Below are 26,685 nucleotides of genomic sequence, written 5' to 3' on the forward strand. Positions count from 1 at the left end.
GCTGCTGGAAACTGGGAGTTTTAAACGAAAACTTATATTGAATGATTCTTGAGTGCATTATCAAATGAAGAATAGTATCCTTATTTCATCTATTTTAGACTAAAAAAAAGGAACATATGAATGGTATTCAATCAGTGGCTTTTGTTGACGAATTCTCCCCGAGTATAACTTAAATCCACATGAAACCTCTCAGTACTGTTTCTGGGGGAAGCTAACTAATAAGTACCATCAGGTAACAAAGCTGTTATGGTTTTTTTTCTCTCTGCATCACTTTTATCCAGAGAAGTGGGGGACTTCATATTTCAAGGGCTTTTTGCACAGGGCACCCTAATGTGGCCTTCACGCACACACTGAAGTCTCTGGGATGGGGTGGAGGGGTGTTACGAAGGAGCAAAGCTCCTTGACCAGACAGCATCCTTCAGGGGTTTCCAGCAGGAAGGTGATAAGTATATAAACCACCCACAAACATGGGGCACGCTCCAGGCCCTCTGAATCCTTGGACCCTGTTTTCAAGAGGAGGAGACGCCATGAACCATGGAGCACGGAGCCCAGATTCACTCCCCAAACCTGAGCAATAAGCTTCAATACAGACAAGGAAAATACTTGGTTTGGCTTAAGTGGACAGTTCAGGCCAGTGTGAACTGGGCAGGCGAAAGGGTCCAAGAATCTATAAAAGTTCTTTAGAAAACAAAAAGGCATTGGTCAACAGAGGTGGCCTGGCAATGTATAAATGTGTTCCCCTCAAAGCTAAAGTTGAAGCCTCCTGAATACATCCAACATGTTTGTGGTACCTACAGATGAGAGTAAGATGAATTTTCCTAAGTCCTGTACTTTGTGTTCTCTACGGTCAGCGTGAGCTTTTTTCATAATTAGAAAATTTAATTAAACTTCAACCTTTAAATATATATATGTTCTATATATTTACATATATTTCCTTCCTCAAAATGGTGCAGCCAGCAAAGTCTTCTAAGAGGACTCCTGAACCAGCTCTTTATCACAGAGGAATAAAAGTACATGGTGAGCACAGGACAAAGAGTAGGGCTGTCAGGGCAGGAGGCAGGGCTGGGAAGGGTTTGAGGACCACATTTCAGGGACCTACACTTTCCTGTAGGCTATCGGTGGCTTGCTGGACCGGTCTAGGAATGAGCAGGTCTTTGGGGGGCCCCCTCACACTACAGGAGGTGCTGGGTCAGAGGGGAGCAATGCAACCTGAAGTCTGATGACACTTAGTCCAAAAATACACACGTGACAGCCAGCAATATAGCTGATGAATGGCACTGTTCCGTGGCATTGTCTTCTGACCTACTGTGGCAGTCGGGGTCCCAGTGAGAGACAGAGGGCTCATTCAAATGGGTGACTGGGGAGAGGCCAGCGAAGGATCTGTTTACAGAGGTGTCACGAGGGTTAAGAAAACCAAAACTGTGGTGTGCAGATACCCCCCTGGGCTTGAAGCAGCACTGGGGAAGGGGTGACTCCTACAGGATCGAAGAGCGATTGTGTCACCCTCGGGCCGGCAGGGGGGGCCCGACTGGTCATCAGTACCCCGACCTCACTCTCCTGGGCCTCAGTTTCCAGCTCCTGACCCAGCCAGACCATGGTGGAGGCAAAAAAGCCACTGAGGCCACATTCAGAGACCTCGTTTCCCAGGACTCTCCACAGAGCGGGGTGTAAAAGGGGAAGGAGGGGGTCTAGAGGGGCAAATGGAAAATGTGCAGCCCACATACTGTGTACTTGACTTTGAAATATTCATTTCCCATTATCCACCTTCCCCCACTAGAACGTAAGCTCCCAGAGGACAGGGATTTTAGCTCGTCTGTTCTCTGCCATATTCCCAAGTACCTGCACATGACAGACACTCGGAGAAAATTTGTTGAATGGCTGAATAGAAGCAAAGAAGAAAAACCGTTTGCCCAGTACTGAACAGCAAGTGAGTAATAAGACAAACAGCATTTTATATAAGGTAAAAATAGTTCTTAACGGGGTGTTTCCCTACGGTAAACTGGTTCTTATTTTGGCCATTCTGCCCAAAGCAAAATATAGCCAACATACATAAGAAGGAAAATATGGTGGGGTAGAAGATTTGCTGAAAAGATTATATTTATGCTTTGCTTGGAGTGAAGAAAAGTTTTGGGAAGCAGACCGAAGAATTTTAAATTGCCTTAAAGAAACACAAGAAATACATCTTTCCCCTAACTTTCAGACCTGTGGTCTAGGAAAGAGGGGACAGTTGCCAGAATTCTTAAAGAAACTCTGTGTTAAATAGTGAAAAGATGTCAGGTTGTGGGTTTCTCTGCCACGGGAGGTTTTAGAGTCCAACATTGTCTGGATTTGATGACAGGTAATGACATTAACTAATTACAAAACTAATCACATTTGGAGCGGTGGAAGCTGAGATCATGATAAGCATAATCAAATCCCTGACTTCAGGGCTTCGGGAATCAGAGGATAAGTTTTCTCCCCTTGCAAAGCTTGACCAGATGCCTTTCCGAGTCTTTTGTCTGAAAATTTTGGAAGATCCCAATGAGAGTCAGAACCAGCATGCTGAATTGCAAAGCCCAGTGGCCGGACTGGCACTAAGCGAGGGCACTATAGGGATGCCGTGTGTGTCCCCACCGGCTGAAGACGAGCCTTGTCCGCCCCACGGTCAGGAGCTCCATCAAGGTAAGTGCCTGGGCCTTGACCCCCTATCTCTTCCCCTAAGAGCCTAAAGACCTGCATCCCCCTCACCAGTTGGGTCATCTTGGACAAATTCTAATCCACTGGAGTCTCAGCGTCTTCCTCCGCAAAGTAGAGATTAAAATACCAGTCGCATTTGCCTCCGCAAATTGGTGTGAGAATCCAGCAAAAGAGTTTACTCTGCGGATTATAAGCTGTTTTAAATATAACAAGTATGGCCAGCATTAAGCCAAATTACAGGCCTGTACCCCTATAATACGAATGCCTCAATCACCAGAAAAGTGGAGAATCTTTAAAATAAAAGAGCTGACCCCTTTCTGGTGGCAGGAAGTCCTCCACCCCGCTCTCTCTCTTTCTCTCTCTCTCTCTCCCCTCTTGCTCTCTCTGGCCCCTTGAGAGGAAAGGGAAGAGGCCGGCCTCCTTCAAAGCATTTCCAGCCCTCTAAGGAGACAACAGAGCAGCGGCCCTGGTCATTCTTCTCATCTGGTAACATTCCTTAAGCCCCAGTGTAAAACTTGAAAGGAAATGAAATCCTAAATGCAAACACTATCTTTCAGTCTCTTGGAAAATTATCTACCTCTACTTTCGCTCTCCTCCCAATTCACTCACCCTCAATTAAAGCCGTCCTTTGAGTTAAACCTCACTTTTCAGAAACCAAGCCATCACTTAAGAAAGAGGAAAACATTAAGAGATCCAGATTTCAATTAACTTTGCCATTGATTTTTGCGTAATTCTGGGGGAGGCATTATTCTTTTGGTAAAGTGGGGGCAAAGAACTCAGAGATTAATGGAGGTTCTGATGACGTCAGCGAGCAAGGACTAAAATACAGGCAGTCCTGATCCCCAGGCCCTGCTGAACAGCACAAATACTCGGAAAATGACCCAGAAGCAAGACCTGCCAAACTGCCCATGACAATGGAGACTCTGCATCTCCAGTAAAAAGCCTTTGGTAAACAGCATTTCCTTGTACGTTTTCATTTTAATGTAATTTATATGTTTGGTGTTCACACAACGGTGCAATTTTTCTAACCAATCAATAAAACAGGATCTAACCTGGCTTTTTTCAAAGCCGCAACTGTTCTGTAATTGTGGAATTCACACCCATCATAAGAGGGGACCACTGGTTAGCACTGCTCACTCGCGGGCACACGCGCGTGCACGTGCTACATAACTACAGTAGAAGAAACCACTGATACAGATATAATTTGTAATGTGTTGTGTCACTGAATGTCTATCAGAGGAAAAAAGTCGGTGAAAATAGATTTAAAACAACAGGCAGTTTAATCAGGTAAGTACACAGCATTCATCTCTGTCCTCTAGAAATATGATTTCAGCATAATGAATGAAGGGAAGGAGCTCGTTGGAATACAGCCTTTCTGAGCAACAGAGTGAAACCAACTATCACGGAGAACCCTGTCCCGGGGGGCATTGGGGGCATGGGGTTGCTATGATAAGGAGCAACGGATCATCATCATCCAAAATAGGGCAACTATTAGAATTCAAGCAAAGGAAATAAGGTGTAACCATAATTGATGCAATTAGGAATTTTATTTCTAAAGGCTTATTCCAACTCTACTCGACTTTCTGATGGGGAGTTCAGCGCTGCCATAGAACTCAGCAATCTTTGGAAGCCCCTACAGGGGTGGAGGAGAAGGTTCCCTTCAGTGATAAAGAAACCACTTTTCCTGGGGCGCCTGGGTGGCTCAGTCAGTTCAGCATCTGACTCCTGATTTCGGCTCAGGTCATGATCTCAGGGTCGTGAGATCGAGTCCCTTGTCAGGTTCCCCGCTGAATGGGGAGTCAGCTTGGGGTTCTCTCTCTCCCTCTCCCTTTGCCCCTCCTGCTCTCTCTCTCTCTCTAAAAAAAAAAAAAAGAAAGAAAGAAAGAAAGAAAGAAAGAAAAGAAAAAGAAATCACCTTTCCAGGAAGTACAAGGGAGTGAACTGAAGCAAACACCCTCCTCTCAAACAAAAAGCCAAAAAAGTAATGCTATTCAGTAGCCACCTAGGCAGAGCTATAAACATGGACTTGTTGCTCGCTGCTCTTGTCGGAATGAAAGCATCAGATTTGCGTCTGCTGACGCAGCTCTTTCCTAGTGATGCCGAGTGCCCCTGTCACCCGGGGACCGATGGGGCTTCGGGGGAGGAAGCTGAGCGCCGGGCGTGGCAGACGGCAAGCCGCTGCTCGGGCACACACTGACTGTGTGCTAAGCACCAGCCCCGATCCCAGGGCTGTACCCCTCCCCCAGCCCAGTGAGGCAGTCCCGTCATCCAGCGCGTTCTACAGATGATGCCGAGATACACGAAGTGACTTGCCCAAGGTCACATGGTGCAGAAGCCCTCAAAGCCAGACAGCCAGCTCTGAGAGTACCGAGGAACCACGGTGCTGCTGTGCAAATGAGCTGCATTTAATTGAATGGAAAGTTGGAAAAGTGGCAGCCTTGAAAGGAGGCAGGAAATGATTTGACTTCATTATAATCATCTCCAGAATCAAAACCGATTTGCTGAATTGTCCCCCCTCCACCTCGCAGTGCTGGGCAGCATTTCCATGAGGACAGAGAGACAAACATCTCTCTGCGCACCCTCCCTGAGTCTCCAGGCTGAATCCACCTGCCGGGCACTGAGAAGCACTTCAGGGATTGCGAGAGAGAACAAGGGCTCCATCCCAGAGGTCAGCTCGAGACCCCAGAAACTGAACCCCAGCAGCCTTGCCCCATCGCTCAGCCCGGCCCTAGACTGGGCCCCCATGCAGGAGTGGAGGCAGGCCAACTCCAGGGTTCACCCAGCGTGACTCATCCATTTCAACCTGGCAAAGAGTGATTCTGTGGGTTCTACCTGTCCTAACACGGAGCTGGTGCTCAGCCCGGTCCACAACTCAGGCATTAAAAAGGTAAGTTTTTAATAACTTAATGTCGTGTCTATTTTGAAGCCACATTCTTTCAGGGTGGCAGAAACTCGGTCGTGGGGTCTCCACCTTTGCCTCACCCGTGGCCACGGTCTCGGGATTCTTCGGTTCTAAGACATGGTAGGGGAGCGGCCGGCAAGCTTTGATGCCAGGTGTCTGTGCAGGCAGCCTCTGATATGTCACTCAGTCCCCCTACCTGGTCCTCACACATCTTGGGCCCAAGCCACCCTGGACACCCTTGGGGTCCACTCTTTCAGCCCCTTTCAGGTGTCAAGAGACCAAGGATAGATCTCCTCCTCCCGGCCCCCTCCCCCACCATCATGAGTGTGAAACGTCCGCACAGACTTGTTCTCTCCACTCTTTGGCAGGGCCCTAAGTGTTTCTGTTCCCCCACGGCTGTAAGAAAACAGAACAATATCCTGGGTAAGCCTAACGTCTGGAAGGACATCACAGAAACCCAACAACAGAGGCTTGGCCAAATAGAAATTTATTGTGAGACACAAGCAGAAATCCGGCACAGCGCTCAGGGGTGCAGCCAAGCAACCGGGCAGGCTCTTCCCAGCCTCCAGCCAGGCCCCTGTTCAACAATGACAGCTGCCCCTGGGCATCCCACGCCAGGGGAGCAGGACAAAGCCGGCCAGGAAAGAAGGGGTCTGTGTTTCACACTCAGCACTGGGGGCGTCTGCCCATTCCAATCTGTAGGGTGGTGGGAAGGTGAGCTTTGGGTGTCTAGCCTCCATCACAGGAAAGAGCCAGTTAGGAGAGGCTTGAGGAGGCCAACCTAAAGAATCCGCCACGACCAGGGGAAGCCCTTTTTTCATGGTCACTTCCCTCCCCCCAAAACAAGTGGGCACTGGCCTAGTTGCTTGGATGAGGTAAAAGTGAAAAGAAAAATACTAGAGGTAAAAGGTTGGCTAACGTTTCATAAACTATTCTCCCACCTCATGGGGTCAAGAGCACCTTGGTCTGGGTAGATGCCCAGAGGAAGTTCAAATGCTACTGAGATCTGCAGGATCAGATTGAGTCACCGAGACATTTGAGGCCCTCGCTCAAACCCCTGCACTCCCAGTCTGCATGACCTAAGCCAAGGGCTTCTGTTCTTCCATCTCTACCCTGGCTTGTGCAAGAGACCCAGAAGGCGCTTAGTGAATGGATATTGAGCCAAAGAAAGTCCCAAGTTTGTGAACTGTGGAGGCTCGGCCAGAATGTAGCAGGGACGTTTCCTAACATGTACGACACCAGAAGGCCCAGTCACTGAGGGAGAACCTACAGAGGCCGAGCCTTTTAATGCCAACGGTGCTCCCCAGCTCCTTCGGGTGGCCTGGAAGGATCAGCTCAAGGCTCAGTGCACCTGCAGAGGTCCAAGGACCCCCCCTCCCCTCGAGTACAGCTTCAAAATCATTTTGACCACCATAAAGAAAGGCTGGCCCACCTGAGGCTCAACTGTAGGTCTGCTACGCTACAACTTCAGGAAAGTTCCTTTGAACTGAGCCTGGTCTATCAGTAAAACGAACACTGTACTATCTACCTTGCAGGGTTCTTGTGAAGATGGCAGGTAATGGATGTAAAAGCACCTGTCCTCTGGCCTTCTTAGCCCATGGTAATAGCTCTTCTTGCAGAAGATCCTGGGGTCTTAGATGGGACCAGGAGTAGAACTCTGCCTGCTCAACCTGCGTAGATCTCCTCCAGGCCAGGAGGTGCTCCAGAATTGGGTTTGGTTGGTTGGTTGTTCTGAGAAGGAAAGATGGTGATAGGGCAGGATGGCTGAGAATACCCCCCCCAATCTCACATGGCCAATTGGTACTGGCCTATAGGAACCCTCGACTGACCTCAATTCTGCATAAAACTGTGGATATTTATGTGCCATGACGTGGGGTGGCATTTTGATCTCTACCATACAGTAACACCATTTGCGAACTGATTCATTCTTTGGAGCTCTGGGGGGCACTTTTAGCACTAACATATGCTCCTACATAGTCATCCGTACACAAGTGTGAGAAGCACTGTAACCAAAATTATGCTTAGTACAACTAAAAGTGATGTGCTTGGCAAAAAATAAAATAAAAACAATCTCTGGCTACATTAAGTGACATAAGAACCAAGGAGGAAAGACCCCTGGGTGTTTGAGGAGACCATACCTGAAGTCGCAGTGTATTCTGTGAGCTTCCCTATGGGGAGACAAACTGCAGCATGTTCAGAGGAGGGACAGGGACGGCCACCAGCCACAAAGAGAAAACTCCTCCACTAGGGCCAGAGTTGAAGAAATGGGGCATCCTCTGCTTGGTAGAGGGGAAAAAGGATAAAAACTGTCTTCAGATATTTGGAGAGAGCTTTCATGTGCAAGAATGAGTTTTAGGTTATGTGCCTCAAGAAGTAAAACTAGAGCCACTCGTGGAGTCGTCCATGAAGGTGGGTCTTGACTCAACTGAAGGAAAGGATTTCAATCACCGAATCTGAAGATGAGACAGGCAACCCTGAGCAACAGTGAGTTCCAGAAGCTCATGCTATTCAAGATTGGAGAATGAGTGCCTGCTGAGGAGATCATACCAGACCTGCCTCATGGGGCTGTGGTGAGAACCAAGGAGATCATTGTTTCCAACCCCCTTATATGCCACCTCTCAGGCAGTGACTTGGCCACACAGCTCTGGACTCTCTGCTGCTTGCTTCACCCAACTTCCAGGCCACAGACTTCAGTATTCACAACCCAATGGAGCCCCTTCTCATGTCTGCTTGGCTGGCCTCTGCCCTCCTTTCCTGGAGCTTCCCCTGAAGCATGAGATACTCCAAAGAAATTCTGCACCCAACCACACTCAACCCAGAGGTAAGAGGGGGACATAACGGTCTGTTAATGTTCCATGAGGAAAACCGTTCACCAATCAGTGGTTGGAAGTAGCAAATAAATTCTTTTGCTGTCCTTCCTCTATTAGTCTCCCCTGAGACCTCACAGCTTCTGCTCTGGGAGGATGGTCCCTGCATTCGTTTCCCATGGCTGCTATACCAAATTACCACAAACATGGTGGCTTGAAGCAACAGGGATATACGACTGCAGAAGTCTGCAGTCAGTATGGCGGAGACGCCGGCAGGGCCTGTGAGGCCTCCAGAGGCTCCAGGGGAGGGTCTCGTCCTCACCTCTTCCAGCTTCCGGTGACTGCCCACATTCCTTGGCTTGTGACCCCATCACTCCAAGCCCCACCTCCATGGTCACCCTGCCCTCTCTTCTGTCAGTTGTACTTCTGCCTGTGCCTCCGTCTTCTAAAGACATCTGCAATTGGATTTCGGACCTACCCAGATAATCCAAGGCAATCCCTCCATCCCAAGATCCTTAATCACATCTGCAAAGTCTTTGGCACAGAGGTAACATCCCCAGGTTCTAGGAATCAGGATGCGGACACTTCTTTGGAGGGCCACTATCTAGCCTACCACTATCCCAAGGATGGAGCAGTCGGTTATGCTTCACGCCAAGTTGGGGCCACATCAATAACACACCATTGTATTTGCTCCTTTCGTCTCAGCCTGACCACCATTCTCCCCAACCATCCCACTCTGGGACTGAGCTCTTCGCGAGAGAGACAGCACATGGGTTTTCTTCCAGTTCTCCTTTCTGGGAAACCCCAAGTAATACCTGCAAGCCCTGGAGAGCACTGCCCATAGTCGTGGCACGAATGGTGGCTGGAGTAATGCAGTTAACAGTTCCCACAGTTTGCAAGATTGCACTTGTTTTCCCAGAGCATTGTCTAATCATTTAAAAATAGGCTCTACTCTGAGGAAATGGAGGTCATCTATTTCAGTGAAATTTTACACGTGTTCAAAGACTTATTTCCCCTCTACAAAACATTTCCTGCATGGTGACAAGGTTTCAGGAGAATATCTGCTAAAAGATTAGAATTAGAAAAGGAAGAGTTTTCCCACAGCAAACGGAAGAAGATTTGCTCAATTACAGGGAAGTTAAATAAATTAGTTAATGCTTACAAATTTCTTACAGATGAAAAGTGTTATCTGTATCACTGCTAAGACCTGCTATGAATATGCTTTCTCTGTGCTGAACCAAATTACATTTCTTAAAACAGCAGCGTCCCGGGTCCTGGGAATATCCCAGAAGTAACATGGCTTCATTCATGAATTGCAGCATCAGATAGCACCACCTCCAAATTCAGTTGGCAGGGCTGTGAGTGACTTATGGAAAGGGAGAGAGAGGAGAATAAGGCAGAATTTTCTACTGTACCTCTCAGAGGTCTTTGCAGGTGACAGTTCACCAATGAAAGATTCTGGAAGGTTTGCTTTTTTATGAGGCAACGTCACCGGCACCTTTGCTTCAGAAAATTATAGACTTAGGCTCACAGACAAACCTGAAAAAAAACAAGTAGCCAACAACACTGAATATGAAGAAAATATTGGCAAACTTCCCTGTTAAAACAGTGAGGGTCAAAAACAGAAACTTTCAAGAATTTCACTTCTCCTACCATGACAAGGCAAATTTAATATTTTGGTGGAAGCTGTTTCCTCCAGGCACATTTGATAATCATCATTTCAAAACTTACAAGACACATCATGGAATGAATACAATCTGAATGAAAGCTGTATTTAACAGTGTGGTAAAATAAGTCCACATCTGGCATGTTTAATTTATGTCATTTAATTGGACAATTCATATTGGAAAATTCCTCTGATATGGATTCCCTTGGACTTTATATACAAAATCCTAACTTGCAAATCCTCCAAACCTAGATAGTCTCCCTCCCTTAGTTGCTGGTACAATCTGCTATCAACACTTCAGCATCCCTCTTTCTCTTTGCTTTCATGGTATGTACACACACATAAACAGTACACACACACACACACACACACTACATAAAACGACATGTCAGGCAACCCTGCTGGATGACAGGATTGCTCTCCCTTTCTCATTCCATCTACTTTCTTGTTCTCCGTATCACAAATAAGGGCCAACTCCTTGGGCAGGACGGGGGAACTCAAGAGAAGAATCTATATCCTTCTGGAGGATTCTAGCCACAGGGGTCCAAGAACAGAATTATTCTAAGAGTCTTGCAACTCTTTTTACATAGTCCTCACTCTCCCTGAAACATCCAGCTCCTTTTCCATTCATAGCAGGCTCTTAAAGAATGCTCAGTAGTGAATGAATGAACGAAGAAATGAACAAAAGAACTGAGCATTTCTGAAACCATGGAAAGAAGCATGGTGGAAAGAAGCCCATGGTATACTAGAAAGAACGGTGACCTAAAGCAAGAGAGCTAGCATCTAGCTCCTCTGCTGGCTGACTACTTGATCTTGGTAGCCTGTCTCATTTCTTCACATGCCAAAGAGAAACAACACTTATCCTGATGTTTTTGTATGTCACCAATACAGCACTTATGGTTTAGGGAACACTTGGGACTCACATTCTCTCACTTGACCCATCCAACTACCAACTGGTGGCAAAGGGTGCCCATCTTTTGGCTGGGAACCAGACGTCCATAATGTTGACCATAAGGTCTTGAAGTAGTAAATCAAGGTGCACGCCACGTCAGAAGTCTCAGCACCTTCTCCAAGTAGTAGAGTAATCCTGTTGTCCAACAGGAAGAGCCCAGCCACGATCAGCGACTTGCCACTGAGACAGTAATGGCAGAGCCTCTTTCTCAAACCATGACGTCCTGCCCCAAATCCGCCTCACTTCCTGCTGTCTATACACCAGTACCGAATACCCATAACCTAAGCACATTACGAAAGGCCCTCAGCATCTCATCAAATGAGGGCCGCCATCGAAATGCCTATAAATACTTTCTCGGCAGGAAGTAGTGAGTTCACAGGTACTCAGCGAATCGGATAAACAATATCAAGAGTCAGCACACTTTTTCTGTAAAGAACCAGACAGTAAATCTTTTAGGTCGCTACTGCTCTACGTTGTAGCGCAAAAGCAGCGGCAAACAACCCATCCATTAATGGGTGTGGCTGTGTTCCAATAAATCTTTATTTACAAAAACCAGCAATAGGTCAGACTTAGTCTGCAGGCCTGTGTTTGCCAAACTCTTGAACTGCATCCACTTCCAGAATCATCTTGATGTCAAAAACATTACTTTACCACTTCCTTTTAGAATCAGGGTCGTGACAACTCTTGAGGAACACATACATCCAGGCACCTTTGTCCCTCTTCTTCCAGTGTCCTCTGATAAACGCCAACTGGCAGAGAAGACATGGAGCATTTATCCTTCAATTGCAGTTATTCTGAAAGACAAAGCAGGGGCAGAGATTAAAACCAACCCCCCAGTCTTTGTGCCATGCCCAGCATATCAAGTGCCCCTCTTCAAATTGTAGTGAGTTCACTGTCTACCTAATGGAGAAAATAGAACCATTCTTTCACTTAATAGTCTTTTAGTAAGGGTATGGGGGGGGGGGCAGGTTTACTAAAGGCCCTTATAAAATGCTGGCTGAAAGGAATAATGCTCCTTGGCACCACAGAATCTTTTTCATGTGAAGCTACATGATCACTTTTCATTTTGTTTCTCAAGCACCCCATGGCACCCATCCATGTATTAGGCTAATAACTGCATGAATCTAGTTAAAAGGAACCAAGCAATTATTTTAATTAGAAGAGAACAAAAGTAACACTCCTGGATTCTGTCTTAAGGGGCAAGAAGGAAGTAGTCAGGGTTCAAAAAGATCCCACAAAATATTTTTTGTGAAAGGAAAAATAATTAAGGCCAAATTTAGAATGTACTTGCAATAGATGGGCCAAATAAAATGAATGGCACCACTGTGCAACTAAAACCCATTCATATATAAGAGCCCCAGAAAGTCCATTTTTATGTGATACCATTTTGAGGGTATAGCCAATTTTACAAAGTGAAAGTGAATGTCTAGTAGAGACCTTAATGATCCTTGTGAATCTCTTACACAATTCCTTATAGAGTTTCTGTGTAAACTCTTTTATTAATAAGAGAAAAGAGGAAGGATATTGGTCAAATTACCTTTTAAGTAGGATTATTTTTCCTCATTTAAATTCTTGGACTAAAGTGTTCAAATTTGTTTCTCTGGAAAAAATCTATCTTTATAGAAAATCCTTGTCACTAATCCATTCTACAAAAAAATGAATCCCATCCTAAGGGTGTTAATCATTTGAACTGAATGCAGTCGTTCAGGAAGAGATAGCTTTCTGCAGATTTTCCATAGTCTTCGCCTCCCTGTGTCCCTCCTGCTCATTGGGCTATTGTGTTCCATCTCGGGCTTCCAAAAAAAAGATGAAATGAATCCCAAACTAGTCAACTAGTAAGTGTTGCCCCTTCTGTTTAAGTCTATCCTTGTTTATTGAACACCTGTTACCCTCCAGCACAGAGCAAGTTATAGATGGAGGAATGATTCAGATCTGAACCCAGCCTTCAAGAAGTTCACAGTCTAATCAAAGCCAGAGGCATGGATGAAAAAGGAGACCGTGCCGCCCCAGCGGGGTGGGATCGAGGTTCTCTGGCCTGAGTTGATTGTGAAAGAATGGATGTCCCAGGAGAAAGACATGGATAGTCCATCCCCAGGAGAAAGATCAGCACACACAAAAGCTGGGCCACAAAGAACCCCAGGGGAAACACTGGGAACTGCAAGCAGGTAGAGCTGCTGGAGTGTGAGGCAAAGACCCAAGAGGAACAAGAGAGGTGCTGGAGAGGTAAACAAGAGCCAGGTCTTGGGGAGAATTTGTGTGCCGTGTTCATGAGCCGGGACTGCCTCGCATGCAGCAATGGAGAGCCACCAGGCAGTTTCCAACAAGGACTGACATGGCCAGCTGCCCATTTTAGAGTGAGCACTTGGATGGCTGGGAAGGGGATGAAATGGACACTAGGTGTCCCACAAATTCCATAGCCCAAACAAGAGGTGATAAGGCCTTGAACTTGGACAGTAGCAAGTAGGAATGGAGAGATGGAGTAAGGTATGAGATAAACAGTATTGAAGGGGATTAAAGTTAAAAAAAAAAAAAAAACCTTTGTGGAACAGTAACTGAAGAGTCAAAAGTGGATGAAATTGGCTTTGAAGTTTCTCAGTGGGGGAGCAGGAGTTTTAGCTGAATGCTTGTCATAGGTCCCAAAAGCTTCTCATCTTACAGGTCCTCCTTTAAACCCAGGATGAGCCTTGATCGTGGGTCCCAGGATTGAGATGCAATAACAAATTTCAGCCTTGGGCACACGAGCAGATTGCAAGTCCCGGAAGGTAGTGTAACTTCCATTTTCTTCCCCAAGCAACTCACACAAAAGCAGTCTCCTGCCACAAGTCTGTTAAAATATACAGAAACCTGGAATGAAAGAAATTGTGACAAACACTTACTGTGCTGGTTACTCTTATGTGTCAACTTTACTGGGCTAAGGGATGCCCAGACCGCTGTAAAACATTACTTCTGGATGGTCTGTGAGGGTATTTCTGGAAGAGATTTGCATTTGAACCAGTAGATGAGTAAAGAAGATCACCTTCACCAATGCATTGGGCATCATCCAATCCATCGAGGACCTGAATAGAACAGAAAGGCAGAGGAAGGGTGAGTTTTCTCTCTGACTCAGTTGGGACATCCATCTTCTCCTGCCCTCAGGCATCAGAGCTTATGGGTCTTGGGCCTTCAGAATCCAATTAGAATTTACATAATTCCTCCCCACGTGGACCCCTGTGACTCTCAGTTCTTCAGACTTGAGGTGAGTTACATGACCCGTTTTCCTGGGTCTCCAGCTTGCAGACAGCACATTGTAGGACTTCCTGGCCTCCATAATTGTGCTAGTCAATTCCTATAATAAATAAATAAATACACACACATACACACATTTGGTTCTGCTTCTCTGGAGAACTTTGACTAATAATATATTCAGGACAAACTACATATATGTTAAGTAACTATATTAGATTAGACTTACTTATGTTTTAATTTTTTAAAGAATGTACAGAGGACACCTCTCCAACTCATTTTATGAGCTGGCTAAACCTTGATAACTCATCTGGCAAGGACATTACACTCAAGGAAAACTACAGGTAAGTTTCACACATACACATTGTTGTAAAAATTATCAAAACATGCTGCAATACTTCAAATAAATAATACATCATAACCAAGTTGGGTTTAGTCCAGAAACGGAAGATTGGTTTAACATTCAAAAACCTGGGGTGCCTGGGTGGCTCAGTCAGTTAAGCATCTATCTTGAGCTTGGGTCATGATCCCACGGTCCTGGAATTGAGCCCCGCATCAGGCTCCCTGTTCATTGAGGAACCCTCTTCTCCCTCTCCTCCCCACTTGTGCTCTCTCTCTCTCTCTAATAAATAAATAAAATCTTAAAAAAAAATTCAAAAACCTATTAAATAACTCACCATACTGACAGAATAAAGTAGGGGGGGTGTCATATGATCATTCTATAAGAAAGTGAGTACTTAGTTTATGACAATGTATCATGTCAGAGCACTGGAGAAAGAAGTCTTTTTCATTAATGGTGTAGAGTAAGTAGATATCATGGAGGAAAAAACAAATTTGATCCCAACCTCACACCATATGCAAAAATCAATGACATATGGATAAATGTGAATAGTAAAACAATAAAGCTTCCAGAAGATCATATAAAAGGCTATTTTCGTGGCCATGGGATAAGCAAAGCTCTCTTAAATAAGACATAGAAAGCACTAATATAAAGGAAAATATTGGGAAATTAGGCCACATAAAAATTAAAATCTTCTATCCATCCAAAGATACCATATAGAGAGTGAAAAGTCAAACTCAGAGTGGTATATGATATTTGCAATATATATAATCAAAAAAGGATCATATCCTTAGGGAGCCTGGGTGGCTCAGTCGGTTAAGCATCCAACTCTTGATTTCAGCTCAGGTCATGATCTCAGGGTTGTAAGATAGAGCCCCGCATCAGGATCCGCTCTGGGCGTGGAGCATGCTTGGGATTCTCTCTCTCCCTCTGCCCCTCCCCCCAACCCCTGCTTGCGTGTTCTCTCTCTAAAAAAAAAAAAAGATCATATCCAGAATAATAATCCAGAATATATAAATATTCCCTACAAAACAGTAAGAAAAGATGAACAATGTAATGGAAAAATGAAGAAGACCCTTGAAAAGCCCATTCACAAAATTTCCAAGTGGCCAATGTATATGAAAAGATCCTCAACTTCTTAATAATCTGGGAAATCAAAACCATAATGAGATTCAACTACATACCACCAGAATGACCAAAATCAAAAAGACTGAAGAATACCAGTTAACAAGAATTAGAGCAGAACATCTCTCACCCACCGCTGGCGGGAGTGGAAACTGATACAACCTCTTTGGAATATCGACATCATTAAAGCTGAGCACGGTCATGCCCTACAATTTAGCAACTTCCCTCTGAGTCTACATACCCAAAAGAAATGCATGCACACCCACCAAAACGTGCATGAGAAAGCATATAGTGGCTCTCTGAAATAGCCAAAAACCGACAACAACCCAGATGTTCATCAAGGGCAAAAGGGTTAATTGTGGTATATTATTGATACAATGGAATGAAATAAAATAAGGAAAATATAATTGTGCCCAGTAACATAGATACAGCTCACAAATACAATGTTGAAAGAAAGAATCAGACGCAAAAGAACACTTACCATAGGAGTCCATCCATATGAAGTTGAAACAAAAACAAAAAACAAATCTATGGTGTGGGACATCAGGAGAGTGGTTATTTTTGAGGAGGAAAGGGGACTCCCCATCCTGGGGGCAGTCGGGAATGTTGGCTACATTCTCTTTCTTGTCCCGGGAGGTAGTTTCAGGACGTGTCTTCTCCAGGATGACACACTGAGTCCAATGCTTCTACTCTTTGTAATCTTCCATACACAGAACGCCAAGAAAGCTTCCCAGAAAAGTTTCAAGTGTTGATTTCCATTTCTTAGATGAAGTAAATGGACTAAATATTACCGAATATCTTAATTAAAATCAATCAGTGGCTTGTTCTTACCTATGTTCAGTGCGCTCTCCGGATGTCAGGGACAGAGTAGAAAACCGGAAGTACCATACCTGTGATTATAAATCAGCTGGACGAGGAAGAACAGAATGCCTTCCCCTGGAGGAAAAATGAATAAAACTGGGTCCCTTGGCTAAGAGGCAAGTAGTGGGCGAGAAGAACAAAAAGTTAAAGTCCCGATGTATAAAATAAAGACTTAATGAAGGTCCTCCTGGGGGCTCATACATGGCTAGCCTTATATAAAAGCAGGGTTAAAAGGTAACAAATTTAGGCTGGCTACAAGGAAATGCCTTCTTACGAAATGTATAATTAACCTGTAGCCAATGGTTTACTCAAATCCAACTCCTCTCAAAAAAAAAAAAAAAAAGATTAGCTATTTATAGCAGCCGCACCAGCATCTGTAGTTACACTGACTAATATCGTATTACAAAGACTCCCCTGCTTCCAGGCAAAAAAAAAAAAACGATAGCCAGCCAGGGTCAGGAAGAAAATGTCCCCTTCGGTGTAGTATTTCACAGCTCTGTTATCTAATATTGGACAATTTGCGGGGCTGTGCGGTATTCGCCCCGCCGTGCGGAGCACCTGGCTCTGAAACAGGCTATTGTTTCAGTTCTGGACGGCAACACCTGTGGGGCTGTATTTAGGCAACACCGTGTGTTTCCAAAAGGTAAACACAATGAATATAATCAAAATTGTTCCAACACTACTGTTTTTACATCAACAATCTATAAATATATGGAAGAACTCGATATACGTGTGAAATAAACAGAGCAGGCATACCTCCACCGAGGTAATTCAGAAGACAGCTCTATAATTTAGCAGCTTGGATTTCAATTGTTGCGTTTTTAGGTACGAAAAACACAGATATTATTCATCAAAGTGATTGTCCTGTGCACTTGTATACCTTATATAATTTATTTTTTCAGGGCTTTTTACTTCAAAGGAATCACTAGCTAATGACATTTCAGACTTAAGAAATTTTTCTGATAGCACGCTGGAATTCCCTCAGGGACCGGATTGTGAATAAGTGGATTTTTTTAAAGATCATTAACAGATATTACAAACCAATTCAAACTGAGCATTTTCTTTGCAAATTACCTTTAACTTTTAAAGCCATTGAAAAAAAAAAGACAGTGAGTGATTTAATTTACTTAACCTGTCTACGAATTGCAGCTTTGTGCTACATCGGCGACCGCAATTTCAACCAAAAAATATCTCTAACTATCTCTAATAGAGATATTTTTCTAAATTATCACACTCGATGAGTGATATTTCAAAAGATAGTTATGTTTATTTTTTTTCTCATTTAGCAAGTTGCTCTGGAATGGAGAATTTTATTTTATTGATAGGTTTAAAGTAAAAACAGAGCCCTGCACTGTCTATATCTGTTGCTTAATTAAAACTCTCGGGTAATTAGCAGGTTTATCATTTCCTGAGCGAAGGCAGATGATGGAGCTTTGGTGGTAGATTGGGCGGGGGGGAGATGATTTTTTTATTTAATGATCAAACCATAGTTTCTGGGCTAAAGAGCTAATATTTGGGGTGAGAAGCACCTTTTATTCCCCCACGTGTATCAGGTCTGATGCTTATTTGCATCAACACCCCCCTTCTGTATGTTTTCCATTCAAAGAGCTCCCGGGGACTTCAAAGGGAGTTGCCTGCAAGGACAGTCTACGTGGGAGTCCTGAAAGGCTCCAGAACAGGCCCAGAGCAGGAAGAAACCATGCCAAGAGGAGCTCACACTGGAGCCCCCAAACCATGTCACAAAATTAAAGGGTCTCCCCTGCCTACGCCATCCCACAGCGCACGTGGGAAATGTCCCCAGGTTTGCCAAGCACTGTGCTGGCTTCTCGGGCTACTACTTATAAATATTTGATGAGTAGCGCTCCATTTATAAGAAAGTATGTTAATAAGAATATTCTTTGAAATTGGAGTCGAATGCAGGCTTTAAAAAGGCTCATTGTTTGAGGTACTACAGATTTCCTTCTTTTCCCTTTTAAAATGCAGAGTCAGCTTACCACAAACCAAAAAAAAAACCCTAACATCCTTTTGGATGTCCCATCCACAACAACAACAAAAAAGAAATGGGTAAGATTCTACTCTAAAGGATGTTCTATTTTTGGAAGGATTCAATAAATTTTTGCGGGTAAAGGAACATAGAAACTAATATTTCTTGAGTGTCGCTTGCGTGCCAGATATTCTAATGCTTCTCTTTTAATCCACACCAATATATTATGAGGTAAATGGTATTACCCCCATTTTAAAAATGGAAAGTGGGCCTCACGGAAATCATACAGTAGGGTGTCTATTCCAGAGCCCCACCACGGCTAAGTGCAGGCCTGGTCTGGAAACCAGATCCGCCCAAGCTCAACGTCCATTCTTGTTCTCTACCTCACATTAACTCCCAGATGCCTGCTGGCTTCACAGGGATATGGCCCTACCCAGTCTTGTCTCACTTCTCTGAGATGGTTTCCTCATCTGGAGATACCATGGAGACAGCAGGAGCACCTGCTCAGCCCAGCATGCCGGGGGATGACAAAGATGGACGGCATCCCATTTGTGGAAGCGCTTCATACACTCCATGCTGTGGAGACGGCGTCTCATTAACCTTTCCTTTGATTTCAGGCACGCTCCGCAGCATCAGACTTCATTCACATCACCGTGGCTTGGTCTTTTGTGAAAATAAATCGAAATGGGGGTGATTGCTCATGTAATAGAAGTCAAAACCATAGCTTAAAATAAAATACATAAAATAAAATTTAAAAGATCATAAAATAAAATGAACATGGGACATTTTCTGACCCTGGAACATTAATCCATTTATTTATCTTGCACTCATTCAACAAATCTTTACACATGCTGAGGTGAAGCTTGGGCGCTGCATCATTATGTCAGATTTCTAAGCACACTTTACCTTGCTTTCGCACTGAGGATAAAATCAAACATCCAGATATGACCCACCTATGGGTTCCAGGCATGATCGGATGCCTGCTGGCCTCTCAAACCTCATCCTCACCAGCTCCCCACACTCTCTGCTCTCCAGACATTCGGCCAACAGGCTGAGCTGGAGTCCCGCCTCTCCGGTCCCCCTTCTGCCAGCTGGTTACTCACTGCTGACCCCTTCTCTTCATTCCTGACTCAGTTTAAATGTCCTCTCCTCCAAAAGACCTTCCGTTGCCTCCAGATCCAAAATAGCCCAGCCCCGAGCTTGCCACCCCTTTTGGTTTCCTTCAGAGCAATCTTACCATGTGTGACACTCTCTCTGTTCGGTCCCTCGTGTGCCATCCATCCATCTCCCCAACTCAAGTGTAGCTCTAGGAAGTCAGAGATCAGCTCAGTCTTGTTCCCTGACTTTGTCTCCAGACCGCAGAACAGGGGAACACAAAGGAGGCAGGAAACGGTGTTGCCTTAAAGCAGCTTTACCTGATGTCAAATAACAAAAAGTCCCAGTCAGATACTTTGTTTCATGGCTGCACGGGCAGCCCTTGAACTGAAGGAGAAAAGTTCTCATTTTTCCTCCTGCACCAAGCTCAAGTTCTTTCCCCTGCAATGAACCCGTGCCTCCGCCCTGCCAGGTGGCCATGCTCACCTGATCTGGAAACAGGTGGCCTGGAAATGTCTTACCTGTTGGCTAGAGTCCTGCCTGCCAAGAAGGCACGGCTTTCCCTGTCATCTAAGTGTGACATGCCAGCGAGCTCGGCGCCCTGCCGGGCCCAAGCATGACTCTCAGGCGCTTCCAGGGGTTCCTCTGTCCAGGTTGGCAGGGGCTCCGGTGACAGCCCGGGACCTCAGCTTCTGCTGCCCTCACCGATCCCCACCCACGCTGCCCAGGGGAGAGCGGCAGGCCATCCTCACCTCACATGTCTTTCTCGGCTTAACCATTTTTTTCTTTATTCGACCATGTACAAGTTAGAGAACGAATACATATTTGTTGGAACAAGTGAAACACTTAAAAATGTGAGGAAAAGCAAAAATAAGTCCTTCTCCCTGTCTCGCCTCATTACCACTCTCTGGAGATGACCATGGGCAAACATACATATGCCTATATCCATGTATTTGATGTATATAGTAATACACACACACACACACACGCTCTCTATATAGTAATACATATGTTTACAACCTATATTTGCAATGATATATTACATATCTTTATATATAATTTTACATAAGTGGGGTCATATACATGCTGGGGCAGTTTTAGTGCCGTATTTTATCTTTATTTAATTACCACTGATTTGTGCATTTCGCTTCCCTCTCTCAGGTGTGGTGACTCCCGGGATTTACAGGAAAGCACAGGTGTGCTCCGGGCAGATGACCACACCTGTGTGCAGTGGCACCGGTCTCCCTTCCTGTTCTTAAACACGCCTGTCTTGGTCACACTGGACTCCAGTGTGCTGGTGTTTCTCTTTTCCGTTGCTGGTTTAGGGACATCTAAGGAGATGCCTGCACCCCACCCCCCAGGGAGACCACAGACCACCCCTGGGAACCATCTCTTTCATTTCCTATAGCTCTCCCGCCCATCTGGCTCCCTTCTGTGTCTAATTGGCTCCCGCTTGGAGCTGCCAGCCCTGTACTATCTCTGACCTTGTCTATTTCCAGTGACCTTCTCAAAGTAACAAATCTTCAGGCCACGTCCTCTTTCCCTTTCCCTTTCCCTTTCTTCACAGGTGTCCCTCCCCCGCCCTCCTCTGGCAAAGCTCACCCAGGCCTTTGCTTGGAACCCATTTACTCAGCCCATTTGCCTTCAGGTGACCATTCCTTCTGACCCTCACCCTACTGGGTCACAAATCTGATCAACATATTTGTGTATTGCTTTGTAGGTTGCAAACTTTCTCAAATAGATTGCTTCAACTAATTCTTACAGTAACCTTTTGAAACAGAGAGGAATACTAGCCCCCAAAATACATGGGTTTTCAAAGACATTAACAGTCACCTTGCAAAGTAGACTTTAAAATGGTCTCACGAAAAAATACTCAGCTTCACTCCTGATAAAGGAAAAGCAAAGGATAGCACACTGATATCTTCCTGCCTATGAGTTAGCGAATATACAAAAGACTGATAATGCTGTTCAGCAAGGGAGGAGAGTGGCAATACCCTACATTGTTTGTTGCAAGCAGGAGTTCATACTGGGGGCACCTCTCTGACCCACAACTTGCCAACACATAGCGAATTAGAAAACCGTGGAACCATGCAATTCCTCCTGTCGGAATTTGTCCCAAGGAAATAAACAAAGCTATGCAGAAAGTTTAAGCTACAAGGAGATTTTAATATGTGACTAATTAAGCTGAAGTCCAGTCATGCAATAAAATGCTCTGAAAAAAAAATTAAAGGTAATAAGGTGGAAGAATATATAATATCAATATATAATGTCATGCAAAGATTTTTAGATAAGTAAAAAAAAAAAAGATTACACAATAATACGTATTGTCTGAGTCCCGCGTAGATGATAGATATGCATACAGATGTAAATATCATGCACCCCAAAATGCCAGGAAAGGCTATCTCCAAGTGATGACATTATGGGTGATATTTATTCTCTATTTTCTAATTTTTTTCCAGCAAGCACATGTAATTTTGCAAAGAGAAAAATAAGACTATAACATTTAAAACATTGCCTTTGTCTAAATGGAAACAGTTGCACAATTGAATATTCAACAAATATTTATTGAACTTCTATACACAAAGAAATCTGCTAGGTGATAAGGATGCAGTGGTTAAAGTTTTTAAAAATTAAAAAAAAAAAAAAAAGAAGAAGAGGTGGCCACTGCCCTGAAGAAGGTATTCTTGGAAAATGGAAGAAAGCCAGTGGGGGTTGCTGGTTTCAACAGGCAATGCCCCCGGGCACAGCTGGAGCTCATTAGGCATTATTCTTCCCTAACCCCAAGAAATGGCCTCAGAGGATATCAATGCATCCGGTCATGCTTGGGTGAGATTTAGCCTCAGACCTGGACCTGGCTCTGAAAAGGTGGTTTGTGAGAGTGGAAAATGGAGAGAAAGTGAGAGAGTGAGAACCACCCCTGCTCTTCAAGCTCTTAGCAACTGTGTCTCCTGCCTGCCTGAGACAATCGGCTGGAGTGGCCTGGCTGTGGGAGAAATGGTCCCATGGGTTGCATGACTACTGACATTAAAAGGAAGGCCCCGAATGATCTGTCTTTTAAATAAGTGATTCGTGAAAGTTCAACAAAACTCCCCCTCGCTGCAAGTGTCCCTCCGAGTCTGCCACACGGATAAGCATCCAGCCTCCTACCCTTCCTACATGCCAGTCCCCCGTTAACTTTGCAGGATTGGAGCCTCCTGCACACATCAAATCTGTTCTCCCAGCCCGGAAGCCATCCCCAGGAAGTGTGGCACCTCCACGGTCTGCAAGAAGCCCTCGCAGCCTCTAGGGTACCATTTCGTTAGCCCATAGGATCGCTGTCATGCCCTAAGTTAATTCAAGGCATTTGCTTTGAGTTGGTTTTTTTCCCACAAATGATGAAGAATTTGTGTTGATTCTTCCCCCAAAAGGCCACTTGTGAGCAGTGTGCATTTGGAGGCCTGGCTGGGGTTCAGACAGGGACCATGGTGAAGGGAACCAGCTCTCCTGAGGACTGAACTCATGATCTCATTAGCACAGGGTTCTCATCAACTAAGCCACCAGGCACATACCTCATTTAAGGCAGTAATTTGCTAAATGTTAATTCTTAGATTAACTACAGATGAGTAGAGTTCCACGGGGGGGGGGGGGGGGGGAGGGCTGGGAATCGAGAAAGAATTTGTTAATCCTTGAAAGGAAATTTGGGTCATCAGTAGATGAGTCCTTTGGTTAGTTTTAAGATACAACTCCAGCATCTGAAGATGATATTCACTGGGATCTATGCCACCATGATTTTTTTTTTTTAATCAATATCTCGATCAGGAGAACTTCAAGGAAAAAGCAAACGGTGTCACTTCGGCATGTGCAAAACATTACATAGATCCCTCCACAGTTTCTATTTCAAACTCAGGCACAAATCTTTCCTTTGTGGAAAGGTTTCTGTATTTGAGGCAGGATGGTTTCTGTATGCGAGGCAGAGATGGTCCTCCTAGAAGGGCTGGACCCCATTACCTTTGCCCCCCTGAACCCTAATTCCTGTGGAGAAAAGTCCCATGGGGAAGGGAGCCCCCGACCCACAGCCCCAACTCAGGGCATGCTGTAATCCATTTGCCCTCTCATCCCCCAGCCGGGCCCTGAGGAGCCAGTTTTACAAATAGCAAATATGGTTTGGAACAAAGTTTTGACACTGACTCGGTATCCTGTGCTCATATTACATTTCTATGAATATTCCACCGACTTTTCAACTCTGAAGAACAAAGTTTCCGCTCTCAGGCTACATTTAGCATTCAGGCCATTTCAACTTCTGTTGCTCCCACCCTGACAGTGATCTTTGAAACTGATATGGCCCTGAAAGAAGCCAGAATAACTTTTAAAAATTATTAATAATAATAGGCTAGGTTCCCAGTCTTTGTAATCTTGTGGAAGAACCTCTGAGAAAGCACAGTGGGAATTGAATTGAACGTGTGCCCACTCCAGCTTTTCCATGGACAAGCCGGCCTGCAAATGCATGGTTGTTTTGCAGGAGAATTTCTATGAACTGGAAGAGGACGGGGATGTAGCCCTGCTTTTGCATTTATCACCTTCTGCCCCAGGAGCTTTAAGACCATCTTGAAACACCTGGGTCTCTGCCACTGGAAGAGAAGCCCCACAACATAGGGGCCGGGGTGGGGGGGTTGCCCAACGGGGCACCTACCAGGATAACCCCACCTCTGGCACTTGCCGGCTAGGGGCTCGTGAGAAAGTAAGGTATCCTCTCTGAGAGGTCAATTTCCTCACCTGTAAAATGATGATAATTATAGTTACTACAAAACAGTAACTGTCTCCACAAGAAATAAGGGACATAAATTCCTTAGTCTATTGCCTGGAACATAGTAACTACTGATGGAAGCTTAACTATGGTAGCTACTATCTGCCTCTTGAGCAAACGTGACTGTCTCAATGTGACAGGTCTGCATTCCAGATATCCCTTTCCTTATAAATCTAAAATAAAGAGTACTACATTTGTCCATCCGGGAAGAAGACACTGATGACTGAACTGACCACAACCAGGTTGGAATAATATGTCCGGATCCAATAGCTAAGAGGTAGCAGCCTGAAATGAAAACAGCTAGCCCTGATTCCTAAATAATGCCTTTATTATTTTTTTTTTACAGATTTATTTATTTATTTGAGTGAAAGAGAGAGAGTGTGTGTGCGCAAGAGCAGGATGGGCACAGAAAGGAGAGAGAATTTCAGGCAGACTCCCTGCTGAGCGTGGAGCCTGACGCAGGGCTCGATCTCATGACCCTGAGATCAGGACCTGAGCCGAAGCCAAGAGTCGGATGCTTAACCGACTGCACCACTGAGCTCCCCCCGCCCCAAATAATGCCTTTAAAATGTTTTCTTTTGAAATCCATGACTAAATGGCATAAGAAACTTTCCAAACTCACACAATCATGAAATCATAATTCTCTACAACACAGCAAAATGTTACTCAACCTGAAGATACCCAGGAATTTCAAATTCTGGACATATAAAAAAAAAAATTCACCAATTCAAATCAAATCAAACCACACATATTTTTACCTGAAAATACAATCTGAGACAACCCCATCTCATATACAAGTAACACTCTTCTAAGCACTTAGTAAGTTACAATTTAAAACTTCTACTCAAGTTCAAGTTGACAGTTAGGAACAAAATAAATGGAAACTAAATGGCCAAATAGCATCCACCTTATAGTTGTAGGCTCCATTTTTCTACCTTAATCTCCAACTGGGAATATTAGTTCAATAAAATAAATATTTTTAATTTTCTCTATGCGTTTCCTCAAACCATGCCAATGCACTTATCTATAGCTCACTTGAAAGATTCGTTAAGCAACCCCCCACTTCCTTAAAAGAGGATGTTTGATTTTCTTATGAAAATGAAGGAATGGACATGAGTGCTCATTGTTTTAATGCACTGAGCCCTTAATCACTTCCAGCTCTGATTCATCAGAAAAGTAGTGCTCTTCAGGGATTTTTTTTTTTTTTTTTGGTCACTAAATATTGTCTTTCATTTTGAGATATTTATTTCTTGCCAGAAAATGATACTGTATTTTTCCCCTAATGATGAAAGATGAAAGATGGAGAGAATTCCATTTGGTGATTATTGGACCACGAAGAAGTAAACTGATTCAGAAAACAAATCCCCAAAAGAAAAATAAAATGTATTATGTGAGGTGGAAGCATGGAATTCTTGGCAAATATTCAATTGCAGCCCAGATTGGTAATGTGATAACGTTCTTGTTTTGTTAATATTTGGGGGTGGGGGGAAGGGGGTTAGTAAAGCTCTAGGGTGTTAGCTTTGGGCCAGAATCTCTCTACCCTCCCTCACTACCTCAGCCAGCAAGGGTGTTTAAAGACACAAATGCCTGAGGCCTTGCAGAAGGTTGGTAACACTACAGAGGCCATGGGCAAGGGTCCAAGATGCCATCCTTCCCCACATTAGCCAGACAGGCTAAGACAGAACCTTGATCTCCACAGTTCAGGGGCCAGTGAGAATCACCTCCAAAGAAAGCCCACTCTGAACACTATTCCAGAGGCCTGGAGCATCACACCCAAATCAAGGCAGACAGGTGAATTCATGAAGTGAGACCTGCTGATTGCAATGATTCTGCCAAATCCCTCTGATTCACTGGGCAACTGTGCCACTTTGCTTCGGACTTGTCCTTCCAGCTTCCCCGTGCTGGTTTCTAAGCAGAGTCTGCTAGGAAAAATAGCCCCAACTTTAGAAATCCTGGTCACATCTGTGCTCTTCAAACGGCTATACCTAAGTAAAGTAAGTGCTACCATAATACACTACCACACCGCCCCTTTCTGGGTCCTGAGGGTTATGGAGTGTGGCATTTTTTAGTGCTGGTTCTCTTTCAAGTTTAAAGGGGTGAGAGGGGCACCTGGGTGGCTCAGTCGTTAAGCGTCTGCCTTCCGCTCAGGTCATGATCCCAGGGTCCTGGGATCGAGCCCCGCATCGGGCTCCCTGCTCCACAGGAAGCCTGCTTCTCCCTCTCCCACTCCTCTTGCTTGTGTTCCCTCTCTCGCTGTGTCTCTCTCTGTCAA

The 26,685-nt window shown here is 44.7% G+C and overlaps 1 long non-coding RNA gene across 15 annotated transcripts in view; it reads right to left on the reverse strand.

Annotated features, from left to right (window-relative positions):
* Positions 1-26,685, reverse strand: part of LOC116641862 — a 108,209-nt gene that overhangs the window by 46,293 nt on the left and 35,231 nt on the right. For 13 of the 15 annotated variants that reach the window (XR_004301260.1, XR_004301266.1, XR_004301262.1 and 10 more), the window contains 4 exons: positions 19,773-19,950; positions 16,172-19,198; positions 13,880-14,059; positions 9,801-11,797 (listed from right to left, as the gene is read on the reverse strand). This is a non-coding gene — a long non-coding RNA (uncharacterized LOC116641862). The remainder of the gene's footprint in view (positions 1-9,800; positions 11,798-13,879; positions 14,060-16,171; positions 19,199-19,772; positions 19,951-26,685) is intronic. The other 2 variants (XR_004301265.1, XR_004301261.1) reach the window with 2 other exon arrangements.

The sequence above is a fragment of the Phoca vitulina genome, unplaced genomic scaffold, assembly GCF_004348235.1.
Source record: "Phoca vitulina isolate PV1807 unplaced genomic scaffold, GSC_HSeal_1.0 scaffold22, whole genome shotgun sequence".
Lineage (NCBI taxonomy): Eukaryota > Metazoa > Chordata > Mammalia > Carnivora > Phocidae > Phoca > Phoca vitulina.